The following is a 24,216-nucleotide window of genomic DNA, read 5'->3' on the forward strand; positions in this document are numbered from 1 at the left end:
TTCTCCACCTAGGGCAGTGTAATGGTCCTAGAGCATATTACCAGAGTTAGTCTACCATAATAATGTTCCATAAAATCAAACACTTTTGGGTGTCAGTTATTCTCAAGGGCTGCGCCTGTTACTAGAGACTATGATGAGAGTAAGCCCAGCCTCTTTCCCTGTAGAGAAGATCAGCCATCATCACCTGAATGTGTAAACTAATAATACCGTACAGGCCTACTATCAAAGGATAAACCAAAGACCTTTTGCTGTGACACTGTCCCGGCTAAACAATACTAGTCTGAGGTTAACCTTTAGTCTGTGATTCTTCTTAAGGCTCAAAAGTGAATCTTGCAGTCATCACTCAGCAGTCACCAGGGTCAGTTTGGGTTTGGGTTTGTTTGTTTTCTTTAAATAGAGACAAGGTCTCACTATGTTGCTCAGGCTGGTTTAGAACTCCTGGGCTCAGGCAATCCTCCCACCTCAGCCTCCCAAAATGCTGAGATTGCAGGAATGAGGCACCACATCCCATGGGGTCGTTTTTGATAACCAATTCTGATCTCCAGTTCCAATCACCACCACCTAAAATTGCTTCCTCAGGGAAGGGCTTACTTCCCATTCTCATATGGAGACTTCTGCTTCCAACCAAGTTGAAACAAAAGGGATCATCCTTGCCCTCCTGCCCTAAAGCAACAACAAATCATGTAATCGTTTTCGAGGAATTGTACATCAGGCAATGAAGAAAACTGATAACTGAGACATCAAAAAACAAACTAGGCAAGCCCTACAACCGTCCTACTTTACTGACGGAAAACACTTCACGGGTCACACAAAGAGGGAGGACAGGTCGCTCCAAGGGAGCCCAGCAGTTTCTCTGAGTCTGGGAGACGAAACCGGAAGTCTGGGCAGCACCAAAGCAATGAGGTTTGCTGATGAGATCACCAGAAGAGAGTCTGGCCCACTAGGAAGACAACTGATCTGCAAGACGGACTCCCTCAAGCCTTCAGCTGCGCACTGCTCAGCACTTGTGTGTGAAGAAACTACCGAAGGCCAGGGAGAGAACCACCCAAAATGATTCAGGGGATTAAACCACCAGGGCTCACAAAAGGCTGGGAATCATATCCATTTTTACCAACCACAGTGGAAAACCCCATTAGCCACAAGGAATCAGGAAGGGTATTCAGATTTTTGCTTTAGTTAGTGGGATAAATTTTGCCTCAAATAAAAACTGCTCTGGTACTGCCTAACAAAGCGTAAACCTAAGACCTGAAATAATACAACTGTTTTCAAGTAAATAAGGCTAAGCGCAGGCTCATATCCGTAATCCCATCTCTTTGGGAGGCTGGGGCAGGCAGATCACCTGAGGCCAAAAGTTCGAGACCAGCCTGGCCAACATGGTGAAACCTCATCTCTACTAAAAATACAACAACAACAAAAAAACAACTAGCCAGGCATGGTGGTGCACGCCTGTAGTCCCAGCTACTCGGGAGGGTGAGGCAGAAGAATTGCCTGAATCCCAGAGGAGGAGGCTGTAGTGAGCCAAGATCGCGCCACTGCACTCCAGCCTGGGCAACACAGTGACGCTCCGTCTCAAAAAAAAAAATTACAAACTTTTAAAACACCAATGGGTCAAAGTCGTCAAAGTGGAAAATACAAAGTATTCTGAACTGAATAAAAATGATATACTGAAATGTGTAAGATGCCACAAAAACAGTACTTAGAAAAAAATTTACAGCACTAAATTCCAGTCTCTGAGAGAAGAAAGGTCATGACCTCAGCTTCCACCTTAAGAAAAGCAGAGAAAGAATAGCAAATTACTCCCAGAATAACTGCTATAGGGAAATAAAATTCAGAGAAAAAAGTAAATAAAATAAAAAAACAGAAAGATAGAGGAAATGTCACTGAAACCAAAAAGGCTGGTTCTCTGAAATCCATAAAATTGTTAACTGCTACCTAGACTCATCAAAATGAAAGAAAATGGGGAGGGAGAGGTGCAAATTACCAATATCAGTAATAAGCAGATATACCACAGCAGACTATGCAAGTATTAGAAGGCTAATCAAGGAACTTAAGAAGCAACCTGACACTGATACACCAACTTTTTTGTAGGTTTAAAGTTACTTCAAAATTAAAAATTGTTAAATTAAAAAACCCATCTTTATTGACCAGGGGATGGCCATGAGTTTGATAACTGCTAAAGCTAAGTTAAAAGCTGAGTGAATGGGTACATGGGAGTCCATTATACTAGTCTTTCTACTTTTTAATGTGTAGAAATTGTTGATAATAGAAAAGCTTTTCAAAAAATAAATTAAACAGCTGGGTGCAGTGGTGTATGCCTATAGTCTCAACTACTCAGGAGGCTGAAATGAGAGAACCACTTGAGCCCAAGAGTTTGAGTCCAGCCTGGGCAGAACAGTGAGACTCCATTGCTAAAAAAATTAAAAATTTAAAAATTAATATCCACCCATCTGAAGCTTTTAGATAGAAGAAAATTTTCAGAAGACATTTATTTCTGGCAGAGAGGGCCACAAATATTGAGGACTCTGCCTCTAGGGGTCCAAAGTCCACTGACTCAGTCTACTGTGTACCAGGTATTAACCATAAACTCAATTCACCAAACTTCTGTCGGTTTTTGAATCTTACTCTTCTCCACCCTTGTCTATCAATTTCCCACAAACCTATAGACTTCCCACTCCTGTAAATCCAAATTTTTCAATGTAGAATGTACGCATAAATAGATGAATAAGCATGTTTTATAACTTTAGAAAGGAACTGCTGTTAAAATCCAACGTTTTCACTAAGCCCATGTACTTAAATTTAAAATTTTTTCTCCAAATATCTATAGAAAGAGTTCGTTCACCTTAGTTCAGCATAATTATATTTTTCACTTCATCTTCTACAGTTAGACCACAGAAAGAACTATTCCAATTAGTTTTAAATGGGCTTATTATTGATAGTTCGCTGCCTGTAGCAACCTATTTTCATACTTTTAAAAATACAATTTTTTAACCATATTACATCATTACTCTTTTTATGAGTGTAATTTCTCTAAAATGTAGTTGGTTTTTAAAGCAAATTAAGTCTTAGCAAATTTTACCAAAGTGCTAAAAATAAATAATTCAAATAAAAAGTTGCTCTAAAAACCTCCAATTAATATATTCACTTTGAGTACATTATATACTTCAAAGGAAATTACCCAAGAATTCACTTTTCACATAAACTTTTAGTCAACTCTAATGTGCCAATTCCAACAGCTCTTACATTTATAACATATGTATGTTATAAACATATTTAAATTTTAAATGTACATAAGTAAAAGCCCTGATTATTTCAATGACTCCAAGAGGATAAAAAAACCACATAAACATATTTAAAATACACTGCTTATCAAGATAAAAATATATATTAAATACAATTCTATATATCTAATTAGACATTTGAAGCACGAATACCAAACTGATAAACCCACACTGATACACTTACAGAAGTGTAACTTCTGCGGACTGCTGGAGCCATGGTTTTAATCAAGTCAAATTCTACGTCAGAGAAAAAAAACTGAAGGATTTTCTCACCAATAGCACTGTGTCGTCACTCTTCCCAATTCCTGACATTAGGCGGCTTTCAGAAGCTGGCTCTTAAGAATAAAAATAAAACTAAGCACAAAAATTTACAATTTTATGCCAAATATTTCTGTTTTGGTTCTGTTTGAACTGCTTTCAGAATGATGAAGATATTAAAATTTAGAATTCTGTAATTCACCAATTTTTAGTAAGTTTTCAGAAGATGTGCCCTTCTGCCATCTGTCACGGGTCGAGCTCCTATTATTTGAATGAATCCTAGCTAGTTAGCTCACCGAAGTTCCCATTCCACAGTGCATGCCTGAGTCTTGATGTTATCTGAATAGCAAGGAGCTTATAGGCTATTGTGCTTAACCAAACCCTTCCTTGAATTTATAATAAACTTGATTTGCTGTGCGAGTCTTAAAAAAAAAAAAAAAAAAAAAAAAAAAAAAAAAAGCAGTATGGGACAAAGTGAAGCTACTGGAAAAAAATCTCACTAAATTAAATACGTTAATTTTTGAAAGTTTACTTATTTTTTCACATTATGTAATTACTACAAACAATTAAAGTATAATATTTATCCTATACTATGCCAAAAGTTAGTCAGATTTCTTTCCTTAAAACAAGATGAGTTGTTTTCAGACACAGAAATCTCCAAATCTCAAAGACATCTTTGCTTCAAACCTGAGTTTCTCATGAGCTGTAACAATATTATAATAGTGAGGGTGGACAGTGTTGAATTTTTTTAAGGATAGTCTATGTATGTGCTTACAATTCCAAAGTAGGTAATTTCACAAAGTGATTTAAAGAATGACCTGTAATCAAGTAAAAGTTCAAGCAAAGCAATTCTGAGTAACACATTTTTAACTTAATTTTTTCCTTCAGTCAGTATTTGCCATCTTCAGCAGTACTGAAGTAAAAAACTAAAATTAAAAACGCATTATTCACCCAGGCGGGCGGAATGCCTGAGGTCAGGAGTTTGAGACCAGCGTGGCCAACGTGGTGAAACCCCATCTCTACTAAAAATACAAAAATAAGCCAGGCAAGGTAGCTCAGGAGGCTGAGGCAGGAGAACTGTCTGAACCTGGAAGGTGGAGGTTGCAGTGAGCCAAGACTGCACCACTACACTCCAGCCAGCATGACAGGGCAAGACTCCATCACACACACACACACCAAAAAAATGCATTATTCAAAATTCACAGCTGGGTGCAGTGGCTCACGCCTATAATCCCAGCACTTTGAGAGGCCAAGGCAGGAGGATCACATGAGGCCAGAAGTTCGAGACCAGTCTGGTCAACATAGTGAAACCCATGTCTACTAAAAATAAAAAAATCAGCCAGGTGTGGTGGTGCACATCTGTAATCCTAGTTCTTAGGGAGGCCGAGGCAAAAGAACTGCTTGAACCTGGGAGGCGGAGGGTTGCAATGAGCAGAGATCACACCACTGCACTCCAGCCTGGGGAACAGAGTGAGACTCTGTCTCAAAAAAAAAAAAAAAATCACAAAAATAAGTATAAAAGAAATTCAAGTAACTGACTTTCTCAATGGTGTTTAAGTTTATAACATATATAATTCTGGAGTTTTAAAAATTAAAACTTCACTGAGACTTCTGTGACACCTTGTACTGCTGAATGAGAGAAGGAATTATCCTGCTTTGTTTTGTAGTCCTAGATCTTTTTTCTGAGAATTAAACATACCTACCAATGTTAAATAAAGATTTGATAAACCCATCTTTAAAGACCACACAAGCCAAGAGTGCTTTAATGATCTTGAAATATAAACAGCACAGCTAGCATTCTAAATATTATTTTATTTTCAAACTTGTAAAATTTATAGCAACTGAGAAGATAACCTTGTACAGTTCAAAATCAGTTCTACTTTTTGCTGTTGAAATAAAATATGCCCCAATACGTTTAAAGCCCTAACTCTACTCACTAAACAATTTCAATTTTAATACCTATACAAATATATATAAAAAGAATTTTTCAAAAATCAGAATCATCCAACTATAAAACCAAATTGTAACAATTCTTTATGAGGGCAAAACTTAAAACTTCAAGTCAGCTCCTAAAAATAAGAATGACATAATCTAATTTAATGAATACGTGGAAATTTTACAAGGATACCAGCTAAATTTTAACAAAGCTCTACTCAATACCCACTTTATCACTTCCCATCTTGGACTTTCTCTTATAATATGCTTTTGTTTCTGTGTTTAGGCTTAAGGAAGACCATTGTATCCAATATACACCAAACCAAGACTGTATTTACATTTGTAAAGTGGAGTCTTTGTATAATTATACTTTTTTGTATGTTACAAAACAATGTGATAGCTATAACAAAATAAGTTATAATTAGGAAAGATAACCTAATTACCTATACTAGGATCAATACAAAGAAGAGTTTAGCCTACACTATACCATTCATTCCAAGATAGGTACTTTATTACTTCTTTATATACACTATTTAAAAAACAAAATCAACTCTTTCATTCAGAGAAATCCCACAGAGTTTTGTCTAATTGTATAATATTTGGCAAAAAGGGGGAAGTTACCTTTGGACTGACAAATGATACGTGCATTTTACTCTCTTTATAAAATAAGAAAATATGCAAAATATCATTTATATGCAATGTAATAAAACAGTTTGCATTCTCAAAATGTCCACTTACATCATTGAGAGATTTTCTATTTCAATTATTCAAGCTACTACTGTGTTCTTAAAACTTTCATACTTTCCCCTAAATTGTTCTCAAGTCTGTAACTTTAAAATTCCATATTCAAGGTTAAGAATTATAAGACTCTTATGATTGCTAGATAGATTTCAAAACATTACTACTATCTATGATGAAAAATGCTGCAGCAGGCAATAGGAAACAGTGATAAGTCCTAGACTGAATATTCAAAACTGGCAGAAGCAAAATGGCTTAGAGAGAAAACTGGCACCTACCCCTGAGATAATCAAAAAGGCGAATACATCAATAAATTGGTAACAATAGCTACCTCTGGGCTGGGTGGGAGTGAGGAAGAGACATCAGTGCCTTTTGAATGCCTTCTAGAAGGAAAACTGAATAGTTGATTGAATTAATTAGATTTAGTTCTACCTCCTCTACATTTTGGCCCAGCTGAAAAAGCATGTGCCCATAATACAGCGTTTAAGTAACAGCAAATTAAAAAACAAAAACAAAAAAAACTTGAGACAGCATCTTGCTCTGTCTCCCAGGCTGGAATGCAGTGGCACAGCCTTAGCTGACTGCAACTCCGCCTTCCGGGCTCAAGCAATCCCATTGCCTCAGCCTCCTGAGCAGCTGGGACCACAGGTGTGTACCATCATGCCCAGCCAATTTGTTGTGTTTTTATAGAGATGGGATTTCACTATGTTGCCCAGGATGGTCTCAAACTCCTGGACTCAAGCAATCTGCCCACCTCGGCCTCCCAAAGTGCTGGGATTACAGGCGTGAGCCACCACACCCAGCCCTCAATTATTTTTATCAAACTAATTCCCCTAAGAATTAAGTGTGCATCTTGTGCCAGGTTCTTTACTACATTATAACAGCAGGATTTACAACTTCATCCCCAAAACAAACAAAAATAAATGAAAAGAGCACAAAACAAGGGTCAACTTTAGATTCAGTGGCTGGCTTCGTCGAGCAACAGTGGCAGTGACTTGCAATTTGCAGTATCTCTGAATTCACTAACAGGTCAAAATGCAAATCTTTGTGAAGACCCTGACCATCACCCTGGAGGAGGAGCCCAGTGACACCACTGAGAATGTAAAGGCCAAGATTCAGGGTACAGAAAGTATGCCCCTGACCAGAAGAGGCGCATTTCTGCAGGCAACCAGCTGGAAGATCACACTCTTTCTGATTACAACATCCAGAGTCAACTCTGCACCTGGACTCCACCTGAGGCATGGCTGTCAGTTCTTCAGTCTCCTATTCGCAGTGTCCAATAACGGCATTAACTCTGCACCGTAGCCATTTGTCCCAATTTAAATTTAGAAATGACCAGTTTCAGTGATAGCTGAACCTGCTCAAAATGTTAATAAAAGTTTTGTTGCACAGTAGCCAAAAAAAAAACAACAACAAAAACAAAAAAAACAAAAAAAACCACACAACCTTAACTTTTCCTTAAATAACAATTAACTCAACATGAACTATGAACTATGATGCAAGTTCCTTCACGCTGGTCTCAACTTCTTCAGTAAAACAAGGCAGGTGGAATAATTTCTACAATAAATATCAACCAAAAAGGTTTTGAGCTACATAAGCATAGCCTTTGTATATGGCCTGCTGGTACACTCTTTCACCACTAGGGGATGTTCCAACATTAGGAAGGAAAAAAGGCTGAGTTACAAGACTTAATAACAGAACTGTTGCAGTTATCCGAAGTGATCAAGAATGATTAAAGATGAGAAATTATCTCAAAGAACTAAAAATAGAACTACTATTCGACCCAGCAATCCCATTACTAGGTATATATCCAAAGGAAAATAAATCGTTCTACAAAAGACACATGCACTCGTATGTTCATCACAGCACTATTCACAATAGCAAAAACATGGAATCAACCTAGGTGTTCATCAACAGTGAATTGCCTAAAGAAAATGTGGCACATATACACTATGGAATAGTATGCAGCCATAAAAAAAAAATAAAATTATGTCCTTTGCAGCAACATGGGTGCAGCTGGAGGCCATTATCTTAAGCATTCGAATTAATGCAGAAACACAAAACCAAATACTACATGTTCTCACTTATAAGTGGGATCTAAACATTGGATATACATGGACATAAAGATGGGGAAGAATGGACACTGGTGACGACTAGATAAAGGAAGGGGTGGGGCTAGGGTGCCTATTGGGTACTCTGCTTACTACCTGGTTGATGGGATTAATGATACCCCAAACCTTGGCATCACACAATATCATCCATGTAACAAACCTGCACAGGTATTCCCTGAATTTAAAATGAAAGTTGAAATTTTAATGAGAATTTTTTAATTTTAGTACCAGCGGAGATCATGGCTGGAAAGCAGGAACTGCCTTTGTAAAAGATGCCCTGCATTCACGTGTCTCAACAAAAAATTAAGATACGCAAGAAAACACAAAACAAATGATAATGGGGAGGACAGAGGCAGCTATATTAACACTCCCTTTACATTCTAGTCTAAAAAAATTAGAATTTAGGGATCTTTCCTAAAGTTGTAAAGCAAGGGAGAAAACAGTAACAAAGAGCAAATGAACCTATTACAGAACAAGACAATGTATTTAAAGTGCAAAATTAAGTTGTAAGACATTATTTGCCCATTAAACCGGTGGGGGGGGGGGGGGGGAAACCTGACAAGGAGCAACCTTATATATTGGTCTTAGGAGTGAATCTGTACTATCTTTTTAAAAAACCAATTGACAAGACATTTAAATTTTGTCTACGGCCATATCACTCTGAACGTGCCAGTCTCATCTGATCTCAGAAGATATTTAAATTTAAAACCTATATACTTTGATCCAACAATCCCAGTTTTTAAAATCTATGACATATATATATAGGTACATAGGTACAAAACATATATACTGCACACTGTTTGCAGTAGGTGGAAAAAACCTAGAACCTACCTGAACGTCCATGAATAGAAGAACAGATGAATAATTTATGGAATTAAGGAGAATGAGTTAAATCTATGTGTAGAGACCAAGATAGATCTACATAATATATAAAAACAGGAAAAAAGGAGTATGTCTAATACACTATTTTTATAGCAACCAAATAACTCTGTGGATATGTGTTTTTAAAAGACCAAAGAGAAAGGTGTAAGATATACACCAAATTGTTAACATCATCTCATATTGCAAGGCAGAGGGTACCATTAACAGTTTCTTCAAATTCCTCTGCATCTTTAGACTTACGAAGTAGAGTATAAAAGTTTTGTGCTTTCTTTCCTTTAGGGGGTGATAGTACATATTTAAAGCAAACACACTAGAACAAATAAAAGAGTTTTTTGGGTTTTAAGAGATGGGGTCTCACTCTGTCACCCAGGTTGGAAGACAGTGGCACCGTTACAGCTGACCACAACCTCGACTCCTGAGCTCAAGGGATGTTCCCTTGAGCAGGAAGGGGCTGCGGGCCTAATTAATTCCCCCAATTCCCCCATAAAGATGAGGTCTCTTCATCTTGCCAGGCTGGTCTCCAACACCTGGGCTCAAGGGATCCTCCCACCTTGGCCTCCTAAGCAGCTGGAAATCGGAGTATGTTAAAATAAGCAGAAAAGAAATTGTGTGACATGGGTATTTAATATAATAGGAACTGACAAATCAAGAGTTTCATTAACAGCTTGTGTAAACAAACCAAATGGATAAATGAGCCTAATTCCCCCAAACTAAAAATTATACTTTTAAGTTCAGAGTTAAGGTAAAGGGTTTTGTTGAGTAATATGTAAATTTATGTATGTATTCCATTATAATGCAAATTAACAATTATTCATTTGAAACTGTAATGCTATTAATGAAAATCTCAAGTAACTGTTGACATTTCAGTCATCAATTTAAAGACGGTCTTTGAAATTTAAACATTCATGAATTCTCATTTTACCATATAGCTGAAATCAAGACACTGCTGAGATGAAAGCTTACAGCTGCTGCCAGGGAGTGACTGCTGTGATGCAGTGCTCACTGTACAGTCATGCTTCAAACTGGCCACACTGCTCAGACTGTGACCACTTCAGCTAAGTAATGTGCACTGTTGCTAAGACTATGTTGAGTTTAAATTACTAATGAAAGTATTTGAAAAGATTACACTGTAGTTGCAGAATAAAACAAAAAGTAACATTCCGCATAGAAAGATGCTGATGCAGCACAGTGGAGAGGAAAAGATAGGATGAGAAAAAGGGGAGGCTAGGGAATAGTATAGGAATAGGGAAGAGTAGAGAAGAAAAAAGAAGAGTAGAAGAAAATTTTCCAGAGGTTATACTTCCAAGTCTTCAGTGTGTTAAAGAGATACATATAAACCTCAGAAAAGTTTGTTTTTTCTTATTAATAGCAAATCCAAAAATAATTTTTTTCATTACTTCTGTATGGTTCACTTCAGAATTACTCTACAATTTGAAACAAAGCAAAATTAGTTTTCCTCATGATCTACACTACGGAATGACTCATATTTCACTCTTCCAGATTCTGATTTGAAAATCCAACCACAAAGAAGCACAAAATCACTAGGAAGTTATTCTGTACAAAAAGTACAATCCTGCAAATCTATAACTGTAACTCATAGGTACTTGGGTCAACTTTAAGTTACACGAATTTGGGTTTTTCTACTTGAGTCCTTTGTCTAATCTGAAACCCATGCTAGCTCAGCACAGACAATACAAAGCCCATAACATTTACATCGAACAAATATTTCAAAAATACACTAATATAAGTTACTATTGAAGAAGTTAATTACCTTATTCATGGTACAACCATCAGAAAAATGTTAACTTTCTAACCTCTTATAATCGTCCTGTATGCCACTATTCAGGATTTAAAACACATAGACATACACACACACACCCCCCCCACAATCAATGTATTTAGGTACTATAACAACCATAATAGTGACATCTGTACGGGAATATTTAGTTTACACAACACTTTTATGGGCATTATGTATCTACTTACCGGAATACTGTCTTTCAAAACCAGGAAAAAATCATCTTTACTTAATCAAGATTAGTATTTTTCATTTTCCCCAGAAAGTCAAGCATGGGGTGACTTTACATGAAAAAGCCTCACCAACAAATCAACGAATGACATGTAGGCAGCACTATCTTTCAAAGGACAAAATTCATTTAAAAACCAATTCTTGCTCCAAATGTACTTGAAATACATTTCTCCATAAGGAAAATAGTGTCTAGGTTCCTAAGACAGCCCACAAATGCCCATTTTACCTCCTACAACTCTGCTGTGCTGCAGTTCACATTACACTAGCCTGGGTTGCTGGGCGGGTAGCCAGGTTACCAAGCCTCCATCTCCTCTGCCCACTTCTTAATTATTAATATTCCTCAGGCTCTTCTCTCTGTAACAATCTCATCGAGGCGGCACTACTGGACCATCTCGATGGCAACTACCAATTCACATTTTCAGCACTGATCTCTCATGTGCTTCAGACCCACAGATTCAACTACATGTTAGCAGACAGCTCAAATTCCAAAGGTTCATTTTCTCTTTCTTCCAAAAAATCTGCCCCACCACCCAGCCACCACCAATTCCCCCTACTCCTTTAATAAGCATGATTTGCCTAAAAAGCCAAGCCAGGAATTTAGAAGTCACCTTTGAACTCTTCCTATCTCACACCTTCTATATCCAACTGGCCACTCATCTTATCATGACTACCCTTCTCAAATCCACCTCACCATGCCTATCTCCATCGGCTTTGCCTTGATTCAGGTCCTGAGCCCTCATCTCCCTCATTCAAGTCTGTATGCAGCCAGATACAACCATTTCTCTCTCTCCGTAAAATTTCAGTAGCTTCCCATTGTCTGTAGTAGCAATTCCCAAACTGCTAAAAGAGTACCTTTAAACTAAGTTTTTTTGTTTGTTCAAAAAAATTAAGTTGAACTAGATTAAACAATATTAAGCAGGCCTCTCACTAGTAAGGTTTTGAAGTCTTACAACACACAACATGATGTATTTCCCTACCATGAGGAACTGGGGTGGAAGGGAGACCCAACTGGGTTTCAAGGTCAAAGTCAAAACTGATTGCAAGACATGTAGGATCCTACAGACTCTGGCCCTGCCTAGTTGTCAACACCATCTGCCATTCATCAATGGTTATCATTCGCCCCTTACAAACCTTACATGTCATTCATTTAGAACACAATCTGTAATTCTTCAAAGAGCCCTACTGTTCCCTGACTCCAATTCTTTATATAGAATATTCCTTCTGCCAAGAATGCCCTTCTCTTAGTCTGGCTAAAGAGCTCCTACTTGCTCTTCCAGGACCAGCTCAGGCTACTAAGCTTTGATTGTCCCTTCCACCTCCTAGCAGAGGACTGCCCCCACCTTTCTCCCACCTCTGCAGGTAATCAGAGCACTTGTCCAACAATATTGAACTTACAGACTAAAAACCTCAAAGGCTGGGAACCAGGCAAGCATCCAGCAGTGCCGCTGAATAAAGGAGACAGGGCAAGACTGGGCGAAGTAGGGGTGGAATCCCTCTTCTTTTTCCAGGCAAAATTTGACAACAAAGTAATTTTGTCTTTGGCATGCTCCCACATCTCATCCCTATTCCCCTTTCCCAGTTCTCCCAATATCCTGTGTTCCCAGGTCCCTTACTGATCTCATGGAACTCTACACAACCTCCACCACAGCACTATGTTCTTCAGATCAACCCTCTTAACCAGGATCCTTCTGTTCAGAAGTTAATACATAAATTAGTGACAGCTTCTCATAGCTGTTAACCTAAGACGGATCGCTAAGAAACAAAATTTTACAAGAAGTATGCAGAGAATATGGGGAGTGGACACTCTATCGCACAGAAAGGCTGGCCCAGAAGAGTCTAGGAGTCTCTTCCTGACTGGGCCTCCCAGAAGGGTTTCCACTTCACTTCATTCATTCCTGCAGATTCGCTGCAGTGAGCGCCACAGGTAGAGACAGAGCTGGGCCAGCGCTACAATCCTACACATCATCCATTTTCTTGGGTTGAATACCTCTGTGTATTTGTTTTAGTTTGAGACCACTTATGGTTAATTCCTCAGCAGACAGAAAGTTCTCACCAACATGTTCACCAATGAACTTAAAACAGTGTCTTCACTCTAGCCAAGCAGTTCCCTGAAATCTAACGCCAACAACTGCTTGACTAGAAAATGGTAAATGAAATGAGAAAACCAAGATGTTGTCAAGTATCCCAATATTTCAAATAACTCTGTAAATATCAAATTAGCATTTCTAGCAATAATCATTCTGGTTTATTGCCAATTTGATTTCATAAAAGTCACTTGTTAGAACGGTATCGCCTTCCATGTACCAACTAGGGGTCTAAATGCTGGAGGTTACAAGATTAAATTTCCAACCTTAAGGAATCACATCTAGTAGGCTAGACAAATAAGTAAGCAAACAAATATCAAACAAAATGGTGAGCAATGGCAGCAGGGAGAAAGAGAGGAGAACCAAGAACAGAAAAGACTTCAGAAAAAAACTATCCCTTGATCTACGACCTGAAGGATGTAAAGCTGATCAAGCAAACAAGCAGTAAGAGGAAAAATATGAGGGAAAAACATAGAGAGATGAAACCCCAGCAGGGGAACTGCCATATGCAGAAGTACAATAGTGAGAGACCCTAAAAAATGCCAGGAACACAAGTTATTTAAACTGACTGGTGCACAGGGTGATGGCCTTTGAGGAATAATTACAAATGGAAGTTTAGAAAGACAGGACAGGATCGGATTATAATGAAGGGTCTTGTTAGACATGATAAACAATAGAGATTATCTTGTAGGTGATGGAGATTCTGAACTTTTCTCACCTGAAAGAGATCCTAGGCCAGGCCAAGGAGCCACATTCCTAAAGAATACAACATGAATGGTATCCTCTGGACTTGTGCAGTGCAACAGCACAGTGTTCGCCTGCTGGAGTGTGTATGTGTGACAGAGCAAACTCATTCACCGATGTCTCCCCAGCATCCAGCCCTGTGTTTGACATGTACAGGAACTAAAACACTATTGAATAGTTAGATGTACCAACTCAGTCCTAAGGGCGTAACCAAGAGGCCCTAACCAAGCCCCATTCCTTGCTACCTATAAAATCACAACTCTTATGCAGTACAATAACTTATCATTGCCACAACTATTTAGGGAACATGAAGAATGGTGATTCACTATGGGCTGCACCAGAGATGAGAAAGGATTGGGGGAGGGGGTACTCTTTAAGATGCTTCTGAATCTGACTAAATTAAGGAGCTTATTCTATTCTTTTCACCAAACACTGAACAGAAAACCATGGGTTAGCTTAAAATTATTCTTCAACTAACTCTAAGGCAGTGCTGACAACTATGAAAAGTACATTTTCATATCAAAAAGACCCATTAAATATTTCAACTAAGAGTTTGCTAGGTTAGTCTAGTCTTTCAAATAAGTAAGTGCTACAGACAAAATTATGTCATTTGCCTGTTGTACTTTACATTTTACTTAGTATACTAATCTACTTATTATAATTAGCATTCAGTAGGTTTCTATCTTTTGTGCTTAGGAAAATAAGAAACATAAACATTAAAAAAAGGAGAAACAAGGAAACTACAGGTGAAAACTGTAAATGAGCTTAGAAAACTGGTGGCTTAAGAAGCTAAGGCATGATCTAGACATGAATGAAAAATCTTCATATAAGGAACAAGTGACTAGGATTCCATGTTTAAAGAAATCTAAAGGTCACAAAATTGAAATATAATTCAGTCTTCTTTAAAAAAAGGTAGAAATATTTGACTAATCAGAATTTGTAAATGAAAATAAGGCATATAAAGTCCTATAAAATAAACATAATTACAGATAGATTTAAATGTTATAATGTGGTCAGAGATAGAGACATCGGGTAATAGTAACATAGAAGACGGGAGAGAAAGCAGACTGCAAACACACCAGAGACACAAAGTGAAAAACTAAAATATACATAAAATGTGTATCGGAGATACATGAGGTTAACATCTTGAGCTTTTGAGGATGCTGCGACTAAAGATACAAAATCACGGAGTGTTTCGACATAAAAAGCCTGAATACGACACTATTGTCTGCTGTTCCAGTTAACAAAAAACCAAAAAGCAATCATCAATCACATCCCCCACACACATCTGACTTGTTTTGAATATCTTCAATGTTACTAAGCTAACAAATAATAAGTTACCCTTCACTCAGACTCGTATCCTTACAATTCTCTAAGGTACCCTTTATCACCTCTATCTGGCAAATAAAAAAGCTCACAGAGGTTCAGTGACTTACTTAATCCGGACTACAAGACTGGTATGTGACAGAGCTGTAATTCAAAATCACTACGGCTCTGAAGCCCACATTTTTATCCAATACACCATGCCCTCTCCCAGGACATAGGACTGTTCAGTTTTTAGCCACCATCATGTTTTTACACACTCATATTTTCTTACTGTGCTATCCCCAGAGTAATATTTAAGTTCAGATACTTTAAATTTTGTGGAATCCATTAATAATTTATATAGCTCTTTTAAAACAATGCAGATCTTGCTAGCAGTAAGGAATAAATTTATTCTTTAAAAAAACAAAACAAAAACACTCAAAGTAGTTGAGTATCCCCTCAGAATGATAGAGAAAGTACCAATAATCTCCTAATATTCTCAACTTTATTACCTAGCCTTTTAATTATACTAGATCTTTTTGTGGCATAACCTTAGGGAGATAGCAGACGTTCATAAATACCTAAGTTATTTCTCCATTATTCACACTGTGGAGTCCTATCATATATGCACTTAATTAAACCAATTCAACTACTTATACTCTGGGGAGAAGCAACAGAGAAAAATAATTTAAATAATGATGATAGTATGCCTGCCTTTACATCCCTGTCCTAGAGTGAGCATGAAATGAAGACTATAAATCTGCTATGCTCAGTCAATCTAAAGACCCATTCACCTGTCAAAACAGGTCTCACATAGTTGATAAGGATTCCAGCTCACCAAAAAGGGACCTCTCTAAAACTACAGGAAAACTGGCAGCTGGAATCGAAAGACAGACTCTCAGTTTCCAACCAGTTTTCAAACTGGTGCCTTTTTAAAAGACTTTTTCCAAGAGTAATTTTGACTTCATAGGATTTTTATCTGAGAATTTAGGCCCAAAGGCCCCATGAACGGTGGTTTCACTTTATACAGCTCTTTAGATCAATCAGAAAAAAATCAGGACCTAAAACACTTGTCTTTTATATCAAAATAAATAACTAAAATATATTTCATCCTCTTTCACAAAAGGGGGGGAAAAAAAACAGCAACAGAGATGCTATAAAGAATATAAAGAAGCCACCCTTAGACACATATGTGGGAGCAAATTCCATGACTCATTTTAAACAAACTAAATATAGTTTGTTTTAAGAAGTCTGTCAAGCAAGCAAAGGCAACCCTTAAAAGTTGGCTCTCACTGGAAAAAAAAAAATACATGAGTTTTGAGATGTGCCATTACTACAGAGTACAAAATTAAAGCAAGGGTGAAAGGAATACCCAAGGTAGAGAAAGGATCTGAGGTTCTAACCCTACATCCTTTACGCTGTCACTTACTTCACTTTCCTCTTCTGTAAAAAGGAACTAATCTAAATAATCCATGATCTCTCCGCATTATTTTCCAGTCTCACCTCTTTATTTCAATGTTCAACTCCTTTGTGAAAAAAATAAGAAAAATTCACTGAGCTAGAACCATCTTTCACCCTACCATCCAACATCAGTTACAAGTATTTTTACTTAAAACTTGAGAAAGATTCTATAGACATCAGCAATTTCCAGACCACGTAATTAGGAAATTCTACTTTACATAGTTAACTCACTTTTTCTGGAAATTTAATTTCTTATCTAACTAGTCTCTGAGTGTCAATTGATCATTTAAAACCAAGATCCACAGGGAGTAAGTGTAAGAATTAACAAAAAAGACAAAATTCTGATTAACAGATTAATTTCGTGGTCTTGACGTTTACTATTCGAGTTAATGTTCTACCCTCTCAGACTCCAGCAAAGGCTCCAATACGGCCCTGTGGGTCTAAGATGTTAACAGATATGGTATTGGCATAGTTCCCTCTAGAGAATCGTTTTATGAAAACTTTTCAGCAATCCCCATCCTCAAACAACTTTCCTCAGTGTCAGAAATTTATTTGGACAGTTCTCTCCTTTATTCCATTTTTCTCCCTTCTTCTTTTTTTTTTTTTTTTTTTTTTGAGATGGAGTCTTGCTCTGTGGCCCAGGCTAGAGTGCAGTGGCGTGATCTAGGCTCACTGCAAGCTCCGCCTCCCGGGTTCACGCCATTCTCCTACCTCAGCCTCCTGAGTAGCTGGGACTACAGGCACCCGCCAACATGCCCAGCTAATTTTTTGTATTTTTAGTAGAGACGGGGTTTCACCGTGGTCTCGATCTCCTGACCTTGTGACCGCCCGCCTCGGCCTCCCAAAGTGCTGGGATTACAGGCGTGAGCCACTGCGCCCGGCCCATTAAGTCATTTTATAAACTATCATAACAGTGATCATTTTTTCCAATTACCATTTACTCATGTCATCTCATCTTACCTCTATTTTTTACCTTACTAATACAAATTATTTTTGGTTCTGTTTTAAGACAAAGTCTCGCTTTGTCACTCAGGCTGGTCTCAAACTCCTGCCCTCAAGCCATCCTCCTGCCTTGGCCTCCCAAAGCACTGGGACGAGTCACTGTGCATCACCTACTAACACAAATGGTTTTAACTCCTTTTACAATCACTAGTTATCTAGTGATAACTGATTAACTTCAGGACCTTCTTCTACCTTACAAATATCTACTTTTCTACAGATTAGTTTGAGCCCAGAACTTTTTCATTTTTTTAAACCTAAATCTTAATCAAAATTATGCGCCAGAAATCTGAATCTCTCTTTATTTCTCTACTCTCAAAATATGATGATCGACAAAACTCAAACAAGAACCTAACAATCTCCTTGCTTCTTGCATGCTATCTGAACATAAGAGGTTAATTAGAACATGGTTTTGGCTGGGCAAGGTGCCTCATGTCTGTAAGTCCAACACTTTGGGAGGCTGAGGCATGAGGATCGCTTGAGGCCAGGAGTTCTGAGACAAGCTTGGGCAACAAACTGAGATACTCATCTCTACAAAAAAATTTTAAAGGCCGGGCGTGGTGGCTCACGCCTGTAATCCCAGCACTCTGGAAGGCTGAGGCAGGCAGATCACAAGGTCAGGAGTTCAAGACCAGATTGGCCAACATGGTGAAACCCTGTCTCCACTAAAGATACAAAAAATTAGCCAGGCATGGTAGTGGGCACCTGTAATCCCAGCTACTCGGGAAGCTGAGGCAGCAGAATCGCTTGAACCCGGGAGGTGGAGGTTGCAGTGAGCAGAGATCTTGCCACTGCACTCCAGCCTGAATGACAGTACGAGGCTCTGTCTAAAAAAAAAAAAAAAAATTTTTTTAAATTAGCCAGACACGATGGCACACACCTGTTGTCCCAGCAGGTGGGTCGCCTGAGGCCAGGAAGTTGAGGCTGCAGTGCGCCATGATCGTGCCACTACACTCTAGCCTGAGTGACAGAGTGAGACTCTTTCACTAGGAAAAAAAAAAAAAAAAGGATGGGTTGCAGTGATTAATGCCTGTAACCCTAACACTCTGGGAGGCCAAGGCAGGCGGACTGCTTGAGTTGAGGAGTTTGAGACCAGCCTGGGCAATGTGGTGAAAACCCACCTCTACAAAAAAAAAAAAAAAAGCTAGGTGTGCTGGTGCACACCTGTGGTCCCAGCTACCCTGGAAGCTGAGGCGGGAGGAATGCTTGAGCCCAGAAGGTCAAGGCTGCAGTGAGCCATGACAGAACCACTGCACTCCAGCCTGGGAGACAGAGTAAGACCCTATCTCAAAAAAAACTCAATATGGTTTTGACGACTACAGATTTACTCTCTCCATAGGCAAATTAGCTTCATTTTCACAAAAACTATGTTCCAAAACCAAGGCTAAATCCCATCAGCTACCTCTTGGATCCAGATGAGATATGGTATATTCAGAATACATTTCATCACTAAGATTCTGGTGATGTATCAGAAATGACATTTTAACAGGTATCAGACACTAGATCACGTTCTTTTAGCACACAACTGTGAACTGTTTTAACTGTTTTCTTTGATAGGCGATAAGCTGCCAACTCCTATTCCATTTATCATCCATTCAAATATAAGGTCTCCCACTTGATTCTTACATAACATAGTTAGTTTAGGTCACCAAATATACAGCACACAGAATCCACTTTGGATAAACCACATTATCAAGCTCATTTTGAAATCCTATTTCTGTCTTCAAGATTTTCGAAATTATAAACCACTTTGCTGTCATTCACAAGTATGAAGTTCTTATTTCCACCATCACTCAGACTGAGAAAAAAAGACAGAATAAAGACAAAGTTCCACAGGGTGTCCCCATCACTGCTCATTGTCATGAGTTTGACCACTGGGTAGGTTGTGTATCTATAGTAATATGATCTAGTGCCTATCTCCTAAGATTACTATTTATCTTAGGAATAACGCATATTCATATTCTAAAACCTCATATTCACAGTAGTTACAAAACCACCACGTTATGCAAGCAGAGTCTGATTCAGTATATGGAACGGAAGAAGGAAAGAAACCATTATGTGCCAGGAAGCGTGCTTCTTTCTTTACACATGGTCTCAACTAATCCTCAACACTTTCAGGTATCAGTATTCTTCTTTGTTAATAAAAAAAAAAAATGAAAGAAGTTAAGCAACTTACAGTATAAGCGACTTTGAAGACAGACAGAAACCTAGCTCTATGTTAATGTGCTTAACATAAAGGTTTCTGTCTCTGGGTTTATGAGGTTAGTTGTAGGTGACTAGGCAACATAACATCTCTGAACCTCAGTTTCCTCATCTATAAAATGGAGCTGAAGTGAAATAATTCATGTAAGGTGTTTAATTCAGAGCCTACTATATAGTAAGCTCACTCAATAACTATTAGCATTGGTCAAACTCGAACTGCTAGTTCAGAAAATCAGAAGTCAAACTCCGGTCTGATTTCCAAGTCCATGCTCTTTCCACTACAACATGCTATAGTTGCCAATACACACTTCTTATCCACACAAGAATCCACCCTTAACATATGACATAGATGGGAAACTGCTATTACCTAAATGAGGTAACTATCAAGATCTAATATAACCAGGCCAGGCGCGGTGGCTCACACCTGTAATTCCAGCACTTTGGGAGGCCGAGGTGGGTGAATCACCTGAGGTCAGGAGTTCAAGGCCAGCCTGGCCAATATGGTAAAACCCTGTCTCTACTAAAAATACAAAAATTAGCCGGGCAGGATAGTGGGTGCCTGTAATCCCAGCTACTCGGGAGGCTGAGGCATGAGAATCGCTTGTACCCGGGAGGCGGGGGGTACTGTGAGCTGAGATCACGCCATTGCACTACAGCCTGGGTGACAGAGCAAGACTCCATCTCCAGAAAAAAAAAAAAAAGATCTAACGAAACCAGCAGAAGTATTTTAGCTCTAATATCTCATAAGATACCATCTAGAAAACTCCTCATAAGATACCGTTTAGACCTTCAGGTATACAGAGTTTTGTTCCAAATTCCATGAAACTAGTTTCCTACCTATGTAGGAATTTATCCTATTTATCTCAAACCAGTTGTAAATCAGAATTTTAATTACCAAAGGTCCCTCTAAAAAGCTTAGGTGACCTGAACAAAATGTCCCCTAGGGCAGGTACGGTGGCTCATGCCTATAATCTCAGCACTTTAGGAGGCCAAGACGGGAGAATCACTTGAGACTAAGAGCTCAACATCAGCCCCAGCAGCAAAGAGAGAACCCATCTCCACAAAAAATTTAAAAAACGAGTTGGGCATGGTGGCTTGCACTTGTAGTGCCACCTACTTGGGAGGCTGGCAGGAGGATCACTTGAGCCTGAGAGGTAAGGCTGCAGTGAGCCAGGATCGTACCACTGCACTCAAGCCTGGGTAACAGAGTGAGACCCCATCAGAAAAAAGGAAAGAAAGAGACAGAGAGAAAAAAACGAAAAGGAAAGAAAGGAAGCAAAAGAAAAGAGAAGAAGAGGGGAGGGAAGGAAGGAGAAATGGGCCTTCCTACAACAATCTGAACACTGCATCAACTTGAAGCTTGCCAATTTTACTTTCAAGATCAACTGCTACTTAATATTTTGTATTTAACTGTACCACTTTTAAATTAAAGCAACCGCCAAGCTCGGTGGCTCACGCCTGTAATACCAGCACTTTGGGAGGCCTAGGCAGGAGGATCACCGGAAGTCAGTAGTTCGAGACCAGCCTGGCCAACATGGTGAAACCCTGTTTCTACTAAAAAGACAAAAAATTAGCTGGGTGTGGTGGCACATACCTGTAATCCCAGCTACTTAGGAGGCTGTGGCAGGAGAATCACTTGAACCCAGGAGGCAGAGGTTACAGTGAGCTGAGTTCACACCACTGCACTCCAGCCTGGGTAACAGAGCAAGATGCCATCTCAAAAAAAAAAATTTAAAGCAACCAAATAGTGTCACTTTTACCACCCAATCCTCTGACAAAAGCCAGGCATTGTTGTTCTAACAAGGCTCAAAAATCTCACTTAACTATTTCACTCTCTGCCTGATCTAATGGTAGGATAACGCAAATCAAAGATAGTAGCAAAAGTTATGTTCTACAACAATCATTAATAATAGGTTTACTATTTCAAACAACTTCCAAGCACTGATTTGCCTTAAAGGGGGTTGAAAACCAGGATGAGATGCCCATACACACTGATTTTTGGCAACTGTAGTCTATTCAGCAAAGCAACAAACCTCTAGCGAAAAGAATGCCACATATATTCCAGTGAAACAAAATTAATACACGTGCCTTGGTAAAGAGGCTGAGTTCTAAGCAAAGATAGAGCACTGTTCATGATGTACTCACCCTTCAAAGGAATCAAATCGAAACACTTTCATTTTAGCAAGGAAACTTTTAAAAGGCTTTATTTTGCAATAATTTTTCAAGTCCCTGCATTTCTTAGATTCTTTAAATTCTAACTTCCTGCCTCATAGATCTAAAATAGTCATGACATACCTAGGTATGCGCTACTCATTTAGTTAGAATACTGCAGAGGAACACAAGTCTGTTTCTAGGGGTACGACTCCATACCCATTCATTTTGCACTAATATAACCACTAAATATAGCTCTAAGACACTGATGATTAAAAGCGGTTAATTATGTGAGTGATTCATACCTTCTATGTCCAAACACCAAGATTCAGGGATGTCTGTCAGATCTATGGGAAGAGGGGACAATAAACACCTGTCACAAAGCTTTTTTCCAAACCGGGAAGCCCCCAGCTGAGTTCCTGCCAATCCCAACCCGATTCCCTCCCCTTCATCCCTACCCCTCACCTCCCCAAAAAAGCTAGAGGTCACACTTCCACCAGAACCTGACTTTGTGAAGGGAATGGAGAGACAGGCCATAACGAGAGCACTGCTAGGGGAAAGGGCCCTGGGTTCTTCTAGTCCGCACTGCCAGGGAGTCCGAATGGGAGGCCTCAGGCAAGTCCGAATGGGAGGCCTCAGGCAAGTCCGAAGGCACTTTTCCCCCACGGGACTCACTCATTTTATCTGTAAAATGCGGAGATGGCAAGCGGCTCCATACTCCACGGCTGAGGACGAGCTGGGGTCCCGCACAGACCCATCGAGGGCCCTGCCAGCACCCCACCGCCTCTGCCCGCAGGACCTCCAGCTCCCCCAGGACTTTCCGAAGGGCCGACTACCAACCACCCCGCGCCCGGCCCCCACGCTCGCCCCCCGCCCCGGCCTTCGCCCACCGCGTGGGCTCCCGCCCTGGCCTCACCTGTCCCCGACACTCCAAGTCCCCGCGATGCCCAACTCCGGCCCGAGAAGGCTGGCCGCGACCTCGCCCGGTACCCGCCGCCCCGACACCACCATTCGCCTCCTCGACCTCCCCCGTGGCCGCCGCCCACCCGCCCCTCGCCCCGCTCACCGGGGCAGCTCACTGGCCGCCGCCGCGCCGCCTCCTCCGCGGCCTCCCTTGCGACCGGACCAGCCCCAGGGGCCGCGGGGGGACCCGGCCGCCGCTGTCGTCGCCGCCGCCGCCTCGCCTCAGCCCAGCCCCATCGCCCTCAGCCGGCGCCGCGCGCTGCGGCTCAGGGTGAGGGAAGGAGGCGCCGCGGCGGGGCCGGGCCGGCCCTGGGACCTCCGCGCTCTCCTCCTCCTCCGCGCCCGCGGCGGCGGCGTGCAGCCGGGCAGGCGAGAACAAGGGAGGGCGGCGGGAGGTGGGCAGGGGAGGGGGGCGGTCTGCACTCCGAAACGGCCCCCCGCCGCCAGCGACGTAGCGAACCCCCCTCCCCTCCGCGGCGGCGCCCGATCACGCTGCGGGGAGAGCCGGCGGGCAGGCGGGGGAGCGCGCGCGGGCTCAGGACTCCCGCGCCGGATGTGAGGTCACGTGGTGGCTTCATCCCCGCGCGGAGGGCGGAGGGCGGAGGGGCGCGGGCGACGTCAGGAGGCGGGAGGGGGCGGGGCGACTCCTAGGCCCCGCCCACCCATCGCCTTTGCCACCCTCCAGCGGGCACAAGAAAGAGGCAGGTAAGGGGAGGCCGTCCAAAAACGCCGGGTGTCAGGCCAGGGTGGCTAATGGAGGGCGGCTTTTCTGGTGAGATGAAACGGGACGGCAAAACCCACTTCATCCCCTTTGGGCTATGACAACACCATAGTCCAAACTCCCATTTTATAAAGAAGGAAACTGAGGCTCACTGACTAGACGTTGCCCAGAGTCATGCATGGAGGAAGCTTGTGCTGGAATGGTGGCGAGGAAACCAGAGCCCAGCTCCCAATGCAAGGCGCTTTCATTCCTTTAGCCACCCCCGCCCCCGCCAAAACAAACAAAACACTGTCATTCGCGTATGACCACGGACTCTGCGCGCCGGCCGCAGGCGGAGGACGGGGAGGAGCGCGCA

General features: G+C 40.7%; 1 protein-coding gene across 2 annotated transcripts in view; it reads right to left on the bottom strand.

Annotated features, from left to right (window-relative positions):
* Nucleotides 1-23,688, bottom strand: part of ATP13A3 (ATPase 13A3) — an 85,461-nt gene extending 61,773 nt beyond the window's left edge. The window contains exons 1-2 of one of the 2 annotated variants that reach the window (XM_025375643.1): nt 23,244-23,688; nt 22,483-22,524 (exon numbers count right to left, since the gene is read on the bottom strand). The gene's annotated coding sequence lies outside the window, so the exon portion shown is untranslated. Of the gene's footprint in view, nt 1-3,462; nt 3,814-22,482; nt 22,525-23,243 lie in introns of those variants that run through there. The other variant, XM_025375644.1, reaches the window with a different exon arrangement.
* Nucleotides 23,689-24,216: the final 528 nt, after the last annotated feature.

Source organism: Theropithecus gelada, chromosome 2 (assembly GCF_003255815.1).
Source record: "Theropithecus gelada isolate Dixy chromosome 2, Tgel_1.0, whole genome shotgun sequence".
Classification (NCBI taxonomy): domain Eukaryota; kingdom Metazoa; phylum Chordata; class Mammalia; order Primates; family Cercopithecidae; genus Theropithecus; species Theropithecus gelada.